The sequence below is a fragment of the Capra hircus genome, chromosome 6 (genome assembly GCF_001704415.2).
Source record: "Capra hircus breed San Clemente chromosome 6, ASM170441v1, whole genome shotgun sequence".
NCBI classification, from domain to species: domain Eukaryota; kingdom Metazoa; phylum Chordata; class Mammalia; order Artiodactyla; family Bovidae; genus Capra; species Capra hircus.
Genome location: NC_030813.1, coordinates 106,476,321 through 106,491,146, shown reverse-complemented (window position 1 = coordinate 106,491,146; position 14,826 = coordinate 106,476,321).

Below are 14,826 nucleotides of genomic sequence, written 5' to 3'. Positions count from 1 at the left end.
ACTTTAACCTGCCAGGCTTCTCTGTCCATGGGATTCTGTGGGCAGGAATACTGAAGTGCGTTGTCATGCCCTCCTCCAAGAGGTCTTTCCAACCCAGGAATGGAAGCCACGTCTTCTGTGTCTCCTGCATTGTAAGTGGATTCTTAACCTACTGAGTCACCTGGGAAGCCCAAGAGAAAGCATTAGCTATGCCTGATTCTTTGTGACCCCAGGCTTCTCTGTCCATGGAATTCTGGAGTCAAGAATACTGGAAGGGGTCTCCATTCTCTTCTCCAGGGGATCTTTCTGATCAGGGATCTTACCCAGGGCATTGCAGGTGGAGTCTTTACCACCCGAGCCACCAGGGAAGCCCATGTGTGAGTGTGGGGCTAAGGGAGCAAATAACAGAAATCCCAGTGAATAAAGTAATAAAGTACAGTAAGTCCCCTACCTACGAATCTCTAAGCTGTAAACTTTCAAAGATGTGAATGTACATTCCATCAGTCTCAAGCATGAGTGAAATTGCAGCTTTCCTTCTCTCTCTTGTTGCTGACAATCCTTCAGCTCTACCATCTCCCATCTCCTCCCCCCCTCTTGTTAGTAACTCTTTCTGCCTGTTTACACAATGCCTGCTCCTGTATGCCAGCTGCTGTTCTGTACTCTGTACTTTTCAAGGTACTGTACCATAAGATTTAAAATAGTTTATTTATTTATTTTTTTACATTTCATTTGTGTGAAAAGTATTATAAACCTATTACAGTGCAGTACTGTATAGCTGATCATGTTAGTTGGGTACCTAAGCTAACTTTGTTCGACTTACAAACAGATTGGACTCACGAACATTCTCTTGGAATGGAACCCGTTCATATGTAGAGGACTTCCTCTACTTGATTTTGATCATGTTAGTGAAAAGTCCAGAGGGCAAGTTTCCACGGGAATGAATGAAGAGCTCTAAGCCACGTCTCCATGGTTCCCAATTTCCTGGCTTATATCAGTACTGTACCCTGCACATTCATTTCACCCCATGCCCGTATCAACGATCATTTTATAATCACAAGGTCTCTACAGGACACAGATGCCCCCTGTACCACTTCCCCACTGAGAAGAGGATGTCTGTGCGTTTCTCAATACTAGAGCATTTTCATCCCAGCATCTCACTAGAAAGTCTTTATTCTGGTGCCACCTGCAGCATTAATGTCTGTGTTTTCAGAGTCCAAATGGCAAAAAGATGGACTACTCCAGTCGACAAGTTTGAGGAAAGGGGAGACTCAGTCCAATGATGTGGTCTGGGTTTAAGGAGGACAACAAAGTAGGGCTCAGGTGCTGGCAAGAGTGAGGAGCTCTTGCCACCCAGGAGTCTAGAAGGGGGAGGAGTGGTACTGCCTTCTCTTTGATAGAGGAGAGAATTACATAGAAGGATTGCATGGGAAGGACCACCTGAGAGGAGCTGGGGCTTTGGTAGAGAGGAACCCGGCACCTAAGAAGTCAAGAAAACAAAGCGTCCAACTTCACTCTTGGTGTTTCCAATGCCTTCCCATTGCTGCCTTCCCACCTCCACCCAAGAATCAGACACAACCACAAACACTGGGTATGGGGTTGGGGAATAGGCTGCACAGGGATACAGGGCATTCCCAGTGGCCACTCAAGACACAGAACTCCCGATGTCCAGCCCAGTCCAGTATTAATTCTGGGCTTTGTTCTGTGACAAGTAGATGGAAAAGGTAGAGGGAGAAGGTTGTCTGGGATTTAAGACACATAATCTAAAGAACAGAGAAGGAAATACAAGTTTTCAACCTTGAGTATAAATGAGGACATGAACCTGTGAGATGGACATCTTTTAGTCACTTGAGATTCTAAACTGGCGATAAGAACTTGCAGAGCCCCACCGCATTTCAGGTACACAGAGGGGCCTGAGATACACAGAAGGAATTGGTTCTCTGTCCCTTTGGAGCTGCTACATGGATGAATGTTTAATTCCAGACAAGCTAGGAGAATTTCCTTATATTTTCTGGCAGGACATGGCACAAGAGTTTGGTGTCTCACGAGAACTTTGCAACAGAGGAAATGAATTGACACTGAGAGTTATATCTACATGCAAAGTGAAAGTTAAAATCACTCAGTCATAGCCAACTCTTTGCGACCCGTTGGACTGTACAGTTTGTGGAATTCTCCTGACCAGAATACTGGAGTGGGTAGCTGTTCCCTCTCCCAGGGGATCTTCCCAAGCTGGGGATCTTCCCAACCCAGGGATGGAACCCAGGTCTCCTGCATTGCAGGTGGATTCTTTACTAGCCGAGCCACCAGGAAGCCCATCTACACTCAACGGATGTCATCTTCTCTTGGTGGTCTGTGGTCGAAAGCCAGGCTGGAAATACAAACCATTTAAGGTAGGAAGCCAAAACACCTCCGTGTTATGTTGTGTGGTGTCCATCAGGAGACTTGATACTTTTCACATGTGGTGTCATTTAATTTCCATGGCAACTCTGGCCATCAGTTTCATTGTCCTCTTTTATATACAAGGTATCACCATCCCAAAGAGGTTAAATCATTTGCCCAAACTTTCACATCAAGTTAAGGAATAGAAAAGCCCATTAAATGCAGGTCTTTCTGGATTCAAAGCATAACTCAGGGAGATAGAGCTGAAAGGCCACTGCAGTTTCATAAAAAAGTGGCTTAATGAGGGCTTCTTTGGTAAAGAACCCATCTGCCAAATGCAGAAGACATGGGAAGATCTCACAAGCAGCCAAGTAACTAAGTGTGTGAACCACAAGCTGTGAGCTCACGCTCGAGAGCGTTGGAGTCGCAACTATTGACATCACAAGTTGTGACTACTGAAGCCTGTGTGCCCTAGAGCCCATGGTCTACAAGAGAATCCACTGCAATGAGAAGCCCGTGGGGCTTCCCTGGTGGCTCAGATGGTACACGAGCCCAAGCCTCACAACTAGAGGTAGCTTTGGTTGCAGCAGCTAGAGAAAATATCACACAGCAACCAGGACCCAGCACAGTCGAACATACAGATAAGTAAATAAACAAATAAAATTATTTGAAAGAATAGCTTAGTAAGCATGACTATATTATAATAGTGAGAGTCTATCCCATTTCTTTGCTTCCCTTTTCAACACACACAAATGCTTGGACTTGGCAGAATGTTATGGCGCTTTCCAGAAGGCAAAGATGTGAAATCCACAGTGCAGTGAGTTGAACAGGCATGTCCATCTAAACTCACAGAAGGTGACCGTATTTGAGATAAGCATCTTTACAGATGTAAATAAGGTAAGAATCTTGAGGGAAAATCTTCCTGAATTAAGCTGGGCCCTAAATCCAATGACCCATGTCCTTATTAAAGTCACAAAAGGAGGTAACAGAAAAAAAGACCTAGAAAAAAGGTCACGTGACGATGAGGACCGAGAATGAAATTACCAGGACCAGGAAACACTGGAGGAAAAGAGGAAGGATTCTTGCAGAACTTCCAGAGGAAGTGTGGCCTTGCTGCCTTCTTGATGTCAGATTCCAGCCTCCAGAGCCGTGAGAGAATAAATTGCTGGTGTTTTCAGCCACCAAGTGTTTAGTAGTTACAGCAGCCCTAGAAAACAAAAGCAAGAATTTGTTGTTTAGTCGCTAAGTTGTGTCTGACTCTTTGCGACCCCATGGACTGTAGCCCACCAGGCTTCTCTGTCCATTGAGTTTTCCAGACAAGAATACTGGAGTGGATTATCATGCTTGCCTCCAGGGGACACTTCCTGACCCAGGGATCAAACCAACGTCTCCTGCAGTGGCAGGCCGAATCTTTACCACTGAGCCACCAGGGAGGGGCATTACTAAAGCAGATGTTCTTCCCTGCACGATGGAGGAAGGGAGGATTCATCTTATTTCTGATGCTTATTTCTTTGCTTAACTCAGATTTTTTAATCTACTGGGTGACCTTTGGACAGATATTACAGAATTGGAAATGAACAGGTGCTCATAGAAGACTCAGAGGAAAAAGGAGTTATCAATTAGCTAATGGTAGGTGGGACACAGCACAAGTGCATCATTCCAAAGCCAGTGTTCTAGCTTCTACCGTACAATGGACCCTATCTGATTAGCGGAAGGAGTTACTCTAAGAAGAAAGGGTATTTGGTCACTTTGGGGCATCACAGAGTTAAAAGCCAAACTTTTTCATCAAAAGTAGAATCTTTGGATTTCATCAGGAAAAAGCACTCTGATCTCCAGAGTGTAGATCCCCTCACATTGTTATCACTTCCTTTTCTAACCACAATGCAGTCAGAGCCAAACCAGCAGGGGAATTTGCTATCTCAGCAGGAAGGGAGGTCCTTGCTTCTGGACATGGACCGGACACAAGATGAACACTTGGACAGCTGACCCCAGAGCTCTGAGAGTCTTTGATTCCATGAAACCTCCTCAGGTGTCTGATTAAAGGATCAAAGGACAGAGTGGTTACAAAGAAGCTTTGACAAGCTCTCAGTGATAGAAGAGAATAAATATTAAATAAGTTATCATTTAAAAAGGCCCCACATGCTGCCTAGAATAGGCATTTGATGGTTGTTGTTTAAGTGTCAATTTTCCAAAAACTCTTTAAGACAGTTTAGTAAAATAAGAGTTTATCTCATATTTGAAAACATTTGCGTACTATTAGAATTTGAGCTTAAGAATGGTTTATAAAACTTCTGAGCTGCATATGTGAAAACTAAATGAGAGAATGTTTAAAAATTCCCAACACTATTTCTGACACACGTGAATCATGCAATAAATGGTAGTCTTTTTTTTTTTAAATTTTAAGAAGTGGACTGTATAATATAATACCTAAAAAAGAAAATCCCCAGAGAATAGCTTTTTTGTTTGTTTTAATCTTATATTTGAAGAACATTCATGGCAAGGAAGCAGTGCTCAAGATATATTGTTAATTAGAGGAGGCAGGATGTGAAACAGTAGCTAGGTGTGAAAATTGTGCAACACTAACTTTTTAAAAGCACATTTGAAGCTAACATTTAATAGCATAAACTTGTTATATTCAGGCATATCTGTATTTATGGCTGTATGATCACATAGATAATCCACAGGTGTATTCTTATATAACAAAGTTTACATACAGATGCACAAATTAATTGCTTATAACGTCTGCAAGGTAATTTACTTTAAAAATACTTCTGTATAGTGTGACGTTTGATGGTAAAATTTAATTCCAGGCTATTATTTAGCACTTAGAAGATGCTTATCAAGAATCATTCCCTTTGGAGTAGTTACATGACACTTATAATATTGTTAACATTTACACCAGAGCATGTGTTAATTAGCATAAATGTTACTAGAAATTTATGTTATTGGTGAAAACAGTAACAGTCAAGGTGATTAAGAATATTATAGGAGATCTACTACTGTGGCATCAGTATGGCAAAACCTGTCATCTAATGTCACTAATAGTTGATGTCCAGAGTAACATTCATCCTAAATGTGCAAGGCATGGAGGGTTCTCACTAAATCCAATCATAAGTCCAGTGGGTCCTGTGTTTAAATATCCATTTCCACCTTCCATGGTTTCAGTGTCAGTCTGACTGCTCTGGGGGAGTGAGAGTAGGAGGGGATATTCCTCCAACCACAGAAAATGTAGTGAGATTGTCGTTGTGCCTCTTCACAAATACTTGCTCTGCATTTGACAGAACTGTGTAGACCCCTTGCTTCAGTATAACAAACCGCCCAATAGTGAAATGGAAAGGGATGCAACATAGCTCTTCTAAGCTCTATCAGAAGAGTGCTGTCAATATATACCCACCAAACATTTCAATTAACATATGGCATCAGTTCAGTTCAGTTCATTTCAGTCGCTCAGTCGTGTCTGACTCTTTGCGACCACATGAATCACAGCGCGCCAGGCCTCCCTGTTCATCACCATCTCCCAGAGTTCACTCAGACTCATGTCCATCGAGTCCGTGATGTCATCCAGCCATCTCACCCTCGGTTGGCCCCTTCTCCTCCTGCCCCCAATCCCTCCCAGCATCAGAGTCTTTTCCAATGAGTCAACTCTTTGCATGAGGTGGCCAAAGTACTGGAGTTTCAGCTTTAGCATCATTCCTTCCAAAGAAATCCCAGGGTTGATCTCCTTCAGAATGGACTGGTTGGATCTCCTTGCAGTCCAAGGGACTCTCAAGAGTCTTCTCCAACACCACAGTTCAAAAGCATCAATTCTTCAGCTATACCACAAATTCTGGAAATACAGGCAATATTATTTTATCAAACATTGCAATGTACAATAAATCAGCTGCTTATTATGTAGTTGCCTATATTATATATTTGCCTATACTTATTGATCACCCTGCATGTGTGTGTATATATACACACACACACACATACATACATACACATTTTACACAAACACATAAAAACTGAAAGGAAAAATATCAAAATGCTCACATATATTACCGCTAGGTAATTTTCATTTTCTTCTTGATCTTATTTTATTTTCTAAATTTCCTTCAGTAAATAAGGTAAAACATTTATAATAAAAATCCACTAAATGCTCTACAAATCTGGATTCACACTTTCCAGTTGCAAATTTGCTCAAAGGAAACAGATGGCTGGTAGCCCTGTAACATTCTGTCTCCCAAAATTAGAACCAGAGACTCTACTGTGATCCATTACATGAAATAGATTCCCAGATTTTAAAATGTAAATAGACATTATTACAAAGCATTAGCCTAATCTGTGGGAGCTGGGGTGGAGCCGATCAGCCCAATAGTGTATTCATTGATACTTACTGAGGGCATACAGTGAGCTCAAGCTGTGTGCAGGGTGCTTTAGAAGAGAGACACATAGTCCAAAAGTCTGTTCTATACATCTGTGTCTCTTTTGCTGTCTCGCATACAGGGTTATCGTTACCGTCTTTCTAAATTCCATATATATGTGTTAGTATACTGTACTGGTGTTTTTCTATGTGAGAGGGGGAGAGGGTGGGATGATTTGGGAGAATGGCATTGAAACCTGTATAATATCATATATGAAACGAATCGCCAGTCCAGGTTCGATGCATGATACTGGATGCTTGGGGCTGGTGCACTGAGATGACCCAGAGGGATGGTACGGGGAGGGAGGAGGGAGGAGGGTTCAGGATGGGGAACACGTGTATACCTGTGGCGGATTCATGTTGCTGTATGGCAAAACCAATACAATATTGTAAAGTAACTAGCCTCCAATTAAAACATGTATACTATCATGTAAGAATTGAATCACCAGTCTATGTCTGACGCAGGATACAGCATGCTTGGGGCTGGTGCATGGGGATGACCCAGAGAGATGTTATGGGGAGGGAGGTGGGAGGGGGGTTCATGTTTGAGAATGCATGTAAGAATTAAAGATTTAAAAAAAAAATAAAAATAAAAAATAAATAAAAAAATAGAGACACAGCTCGGCTTTCATGGAACATGCAGTTGAATTAACAATCTCAATTGTGATCACTTATAAAAGTCTGATCTCTCTTTCTGGATAAAAGGCGCCAACCAAGGCGGAGACCCATCTGTTCATAATTGATCTAGTAGGTCTCCCGCCCCCCAGTTGTGTCATATAGTAAGTGTAAAATCAATATTAGTCAAATTGAAAGGTAAAGGATATATTGATGCCATTCAAACTGATGGAAATCAGTTTACCAAAATTTCTGAATGCCTGATGTCAAGCAACTGGCAAAGTTCAAGGAGAAGAGGACATGGACTCTGAGATCCCAAATCTCACGTTCTCCTTGGAGAGTTGTGACACAGCGTAAGTGAAATGCCAGAGTTATGAACAGAGTACGCAATTAACTAGGTGGAGGGAGATGTTGATGACTGAAGGGTGAGAGGTTGTGAAAGACATCATTGAGGTTATTTCAGAGCTGGGCTATTAAGGAATAAGATTCAGCTAGGCTAAAGGGAGGAGGAAAGGTGTTGCAAACAAGGAGAAGCAGCATGTGTAACTGCCCTGGAGGTTAAAACAACTTGATATGTCTTAGCAACTGGCCAATCAGACCCATTAGAGCAATGGAGGTTTTGCAGGCCAGGGTGGGGAGCTGGTCTTGTGTCACGCTGAAGGTGATGGGGCCCATGGGAGACTCATGAGTGGAGAAGTGACAGATGACGCATAGGCGATACACTTTGGGGGGCCGCTCTGTGTAAGATGTTTTTGGAAGAGAGAATGAAAGAATAATGGATGAAAGAGAATCCTGGTAGGGCGGGCACAGAGTCAGTTAGAGTAGGAGATGGAGAGCCAAGGTTGTGTGAAGAAAAGAAGTGGATAAAATGAAGAAAGTTTTTTCAGGATTAAAGTCACACTGGCATGATTTGGTGGCATCAGTCACTCACTCAACTAACATTAGTTGAGTGAAAGGAAAACTTGACATACATTAAGTTCACCAGTCATGTTAGGTTACTGTAGAAAATACTTTGGAAAATGCCCTGTCAAAGTAGTGTTTTTGAAACGTACTTTATGGACTACATGTTTGTATCATGAGGCTGAGTCATGTTTAATCTCATTGCATAATAATAACATCAACAATAATAATGCCTTGTTATCTTTTTACCATGAAATTAATTGATCATCTCAAGACCCTATGACTGAACAAAATAAGTGATAATTATCCTCATTTTAAAGATAAAATGAAGAAAATGATGCTTAGACAAAGCAAGAAATTTGTATGGCATTGAATCTTATGTAAGTGATGTGTGAGTATATGTTTCTGTGTGTATGTGTAGGGGTAATTAAGCTTTTAAACACCAAGTATAAGGTCACTCCACCAGGCTAAACTTTAAAAAACTAAAATACAAACAAAAACAAAACAAAATTGGTATACTGTGCCTTTGAAAGAAGGATAGTCTAAACTGATCACAATTAGATATCTCATAGTAAAGTGTTCTAAGAACACTATAAAAATTCACTTTGCTCTAGTTCATTTTCTCTGAAATAAGTTTATTTTTTAAATGAAAACACATGATGTAGTGAAAGTCAGTCAATTGTGCCCAACTCTTTGCGACCCCATGATTATGGAATTCTTCAGGCCAGAACACTGAAGAGGGTAGCCTTTCCCTTCTTCAGGGGATCTTCCCAATGGAGTCTGAACCCAGGTCTCCAACACTGCAGGCAGATTCTTTACCAGCTGAGCCACAATGGAAACTCAGGAATACTGGAGTGGGTAGCCTATCCCTTCTCCAGTAGATCTTCCTGACACAGGAAATGAACCAGGGTCTCCATTGCAGGTGGATTCTTTACCATCTGAGTTATCAGGGAAGACCATGATGTAGGGTATAGATGAATTAATCATTCTTTGACCTGGGCTGTATTAACCAGAATCCCTTCTGCTCATGAATCACTGCCATTAACTTGACAGGATTGATTATTTCTGTGTCAGAATAGTAGTAGTAAGTCTAAATAGCTTGGTATTAACCTAAGAGACAGTTCTAATTTTTAAAAATATTGATCTTTTTGCTTGTTTTTGTAAACCCCCACCCTCTTGGACATTGTCTGCAAAAGGCAAAATCTAGGTTTCTAACTGATGGTTGAAAAGAGAAAATTAAAGATAAAATGACTCAAGAATTTATTTTTTGAGATATTTTAAAACTTTTAGTTGGAGGATAATAGCTTTATAATATTGACTTGGTGAGTAAATCAGAGAAAAATAAGTATTGTATAATAACACATATATATGGAATCTAAGAAAATGGTGCTGATGAACCAATTTGCAGGGCAGTAATAGAAACCCAGACGTAGAGAAAGGAATTGGGAACACAGTGGGAGAAAGAGAGGATGTAATTAATTGAGAGAGTAGCACTAAAACATATACGTTACCATATGTAGATTAGATAGCTAGTGGAAAGTTGCTGTGTGACACAGCGAGCTTGACCCTGTGCTCTGTGAAAACCTAGAGAAGTGCGATGGGAGTGGGGTGGGAGGGAGGTCCAAGAGGAAGAGCATACATGTTGTGTGACTGATTCGCATTGTTATACTGAAAATATTTATTAATTGATGTATTGGGGGACCAAACATGAAAATATCCCTTACATCCTCACTCTTTTGCCATTTAATACACCTTGTCCACTTACGTCTTTCAGAACGTTTGCCCCACCATTATCCTTTCTTCACTCAAGAACCATGATAATCTCTTGGAAAAAAATAAAAAAACATTAAGCATATTCCCCCTCCCCAATTAAAAGTCCTCCTGTGGCTCCCATTTCATTTGGAATTAAATTCAGAGTCATTGCTCTAACCTAGAAAGCTCTGATTACCTTCTCTGCCTACCTTCACTATACAAATATTCTTCTATACTTTTCCTCTATTATCCTATTTCTATTCTTGCCTGGACTCTTGTAGCTTTGTAATTTGTACACCTAGGTTTATAGAGTTTAGTAGCTGGGATGATCAGAATGTAGGAGGGAGACAAAAAGCTGACTGAAATATAGTATTTCTACTTTTTTGTTCTTCACTTAAACAAGAGTATTAACTCTGTTCTAGAAAACTGGAAACAATGATGAAGACTTATGTCTGTTTAGAGAGCAATCATAATTATGTCATAATAATGACTGAGTATGTTTTAATTGTGATTTGCTCATAAATATCAGCTTCTCATTCACAGCCTGAAGTAGAGAGAGAAGGAGGTAGCCTAGGGGAAGTGCATGCACAGACCGTGTTACCCATCCATACTGTTCAGAATAGCATAGATTCTGGGAAGAATGAAGTCTTCAATTCAAGATGCCTACTATTTGACCCAAAACATACAGTCAGCACAAGGCCAGCCAGGCCCATGACCTACTGCCTAGAGACTATAAAAGGACACTTCTAAGAACAAAAGCTAAGCAACTGTGAAAGTTCACAGGCATCAGAGGCAAGTACAACCAAATACAGATGTCAACAGAAGATCAAGTAGTCAAAGAGCCTAACGATAAATGAAGAATTCAGAGGAGGGGATGAATGGAATCAAAGGTGGGTAGAAAGTTGTAAAGAAGAAACTTTCACAATGTATGTAGCAAGCAAGACGCTATGTTAGAGATACATAAATAACTCCCACAAATCAGAAAGGTAAAGACAAATAGTCCAATAGAAAATTGAACATGAAATTTACACAAGGAAGGATACAAAAGATCAATGGATATGCTGAAAGCTATTCTATCCTAGTCGGAAGCATATCTTGAAACAACAGGGAGATATTATTCCTCACTCAATGGTTTGACAAAAAAATGGAAGGATTGATAATAGGTATTTTTTAGCAAGGTGTTGGGGAACACCACGTCTCTTACATTTCGGTGGGAATGTACATTTGCAGGGCCAATGCAGAGGGTAGACTGGCATTACTGATGATTTTATGTCTCTATCCTGGAGACACACTTTTTCTGGGATCTGGCAAACCAGACATAAACATCATCATTGTACCATTGCTTGGAATAGCAAAAGTCAGGAAACTCTCCATCTATTAATGAAAAATGGCTAATAGTTTGGGTTGTTGCATAGAATACCACATGGCCTCTAAACTAACAAGAGCAATCTATATTAACATGTAAGGCTCCTCAAGGCATATTGTTAAGTAAGAAAGACAGTATGATTTCAATTGGTAACAAAAATCAGGATCAAAAAAACTCTCCAGGAAAAATCAACACTCTATACATAAAAAGATTTAGCCAGGCTAGACAGATAAGAGGCACTGCATCTACAGCATAGCTTGTGATTACCTGTGGACAGGTCATTGCAATTATCTGAGGAGGGACCTGAGACTAGGGGTTGAGGAGAGATCTCATTTTGTTTGGAATGGAATTCAGTCTGAACTGGATATATTACAGAAGACTGGGAAGCTGCATAATTTAAAGAAAGAAACAAGTGTACAAATATGTTGGTGGGACAAGGATATGCATTCTTGCTTACAGTTCTTACGGGACACTTCTAATAGTCACTTGCATTAGCATCAAATTGATTGATTTAAAATGTTAATCTTAGGACATGTTATTAGAGAAGTGAAAAAGAACAAAGGAAAGCAAATGTTACATGTGCATAAAACCTGTTTCTGAACATGGAGTATGAAATAGCATTTTCAAAAAAACTTAAAAAAATAATAACAGCCATCTGGCTAGCTCAAGCTGCAATATCCTGGAGGCCTATCACATTTGTAAAAATTATAGGAATCTCTTTATCTCTCTATCCAAGATGACAGTTGTTTAAAAAGTAAATAATGGAACTGGCATGCTAGAACCTTAATGCTAAGACAGACTCTATCTACTTTGTATAAACAATTTCACGGATAAATAAATAATACACCAGAGCATAAACTAAGGAAATTTTGGTTGCAAGCAACAGTAACCAGCTCTGTTTAACACGGAGTGAAGTAGGTCATAAAGAGAAAGAAAAGATCATATGTTAATGCATCTATGTGGACTCTAGAAAGATGGTACTGATGAACCTATTTGCAGGGTAGCAAAAGAGACATGGACATAGAGAACAGGCTCGTGAGCAGAGTGGGCAGGAGAGGGTGGGGCCATTTGAGAGAGTAGCACGGAAACATGCATCACCATATGTAGAACAGGTACCCAGTGGGCATTTACTGTGTGACGCAGGGAACGCAAAGCCAGTGCTCTGTGAAACTGAGGGAGATGGGATGGGGTGGAGGGAGGTTCAAGAGGAAGGGCACATGTGTATACCTGCGGCTGATTCATGTTGATGTATGATAGAAACCATCACAACGTTGTAATCATCCTCCAATTAAAGGATAAATTAATATTTAAAAAGAAAAGCAAAAAGAACAATAGATTAAAGTGGCTCACAAGAGGACAAGAAAAACTGGAAAGTCAAACTCAGGGCAAGAACTTACATAGGATCCAGGTAACTGTGCTACAGAAGTTGGTACACGTATTAGATGCTAACTTTACGAAGCTATAGAAATAATTCACATGTATTGAGTTTCTTGCAATATTCTCGATGCTATACTAAGCCTTTTGTATATATTCACTCATTTATTTCCTCCCGACAATTGTTATTATATCCATTTTACAGATCAAGAAACCATCAGTGAATAAGACATAGAATTGGGAGTCAGGTCAAGCAGTCAGATTATAAAGACCACATTTTTAATTGTCATGAGATTCTGCCTTTATTAGGGAAGCTATATGGCTTAGACAGTAAAGAAACTATGTGCAATGCAGGAGACTTGGGTTTAATTCCTCGGTCGGGAAGATCCTCTGGAGAAGGGAATGGCTGCCCGCTCCAGTATTCTTGCCTGGAGAATTCCATGGACAGAGCAGCTTGGAGAACTACAGTCCAGGGGGTCAGCAAAGCCTGTGTAGAGTTGCTACGGGGTGTCTCAGCTGTGATCACATATTTTAGCCCTTCTTGTGTCCTCTGTTCAGTTAATCAGACAAAAAAGGTGATAGATGCTACTTCCAGAGCTTATCCTTCAAAACGTTATGCATGATCTTTAATGATCTTTCTTCCCCCACTGCTTGGAGGACATCAGTTCCCTGGATGACCTTGGAAGCTATATATTGACAACCAGCACTTCTACTAGCTTGGATCCTTAGGTGGCTGTGTGGAGCACAGCCCCTCCCCCATCCCACATCTATATTAAAACATTTTTTTCCAAAATAAATCACTATTTCAAAATGCATCTATTATAAAAATTATCATAACTAATACAAATCATTGTTGTTTAGTCAATAGATCATGCCTGAGTCTTTGTAGCCCCATGGACTATAGCCTACCAGGCGCCTCTGTCCGTGGGATTTCCCAGGCAAGGATACTGGAGTGGGATGCCATTTCCTTCTCCAGGGGATCTTCTTGGACCAGAAATCGAATCCAGGTCTTCTGAAATGGCAGGTGGATTCTTTACCTCTGAGCCAACAGGGAAGCCTAGATGTATAAAATACACTAGGAAAGTACAGAGGGGAGACTGGATGTCTGAAAATATCTTCCTGGTGGATGTGATATCTAAAATTAAAAAAGGAAAACAACTGAAGACTTCTTCAAAATGTCTCTCAAAGCTAGCTGTATTTTAGAAAGAACCTAGTTTGAAGTTCAAGGATGTCGTGTTTATTCAAGAACTCTGAAGGGCTGGAATTTCCCAGGATATCCAGAATGCATGCACCTATGGAAAAGAGCAATGCTGGAAGTAAGACGCTTCCTCCATCTGCTGGATTCTATTCTGATCCAACTGGGTTCAATTCAATATGCTTTCCTGGGCACCACGCTGCTCGGGATTCTGTGTTAAAAGACAATGGAAAACAGACAAACAGAACAAAAAAAGTAAAATTCACAGTTATTCCCCACTCTGGAGGAGTTTTCAATCTATGGATGGGAAAAATGGTCTTGGTCTTGAGTCAGGTAATGAGTGATGCTGTTTGGGGGTGGTTTCAAGTGCTTATTTGCTGGCCATTCTCTCCTGCTGCTGCTGCTGCTGCTGCTAAGTCGCTTCAATAGTCTCCGACTGCGACACAATAGACGGCAGCCCACCAGGCTCCTCTGTCCCTGGGATTCTCCAGGCAAGAATACCTGAGTGGGTTGCCATTTCCTTCTCCAATGCATGCATGCATGCTAAGTCACTTCAGTTGTGCCCAACTCCGTGCAACCCTATAGACAGCAGCTCACCAGGCTCCTCTGTCCACAGGATTCTCTAGGCAAGAGTACTGGAGTGAGTTGCCATTTCTTTCTCCAATTCTCTCATGCATTGGAATGTAATTGGTATGAATGAGTGCCAAATAGCACTTTAAGTATCTGTATATCAGCCACCTAGCTTTCCAGGTGGCCCAGTGGTAAAGAATCCAGCTGCCAATGCAGAAGAAGCGGGTTCTATCCCTGAGTCGGGAAGATCCCCTGCAGAAGAAAATGTCAACCCATTCCAGTAGTCTTGCCTGGAGA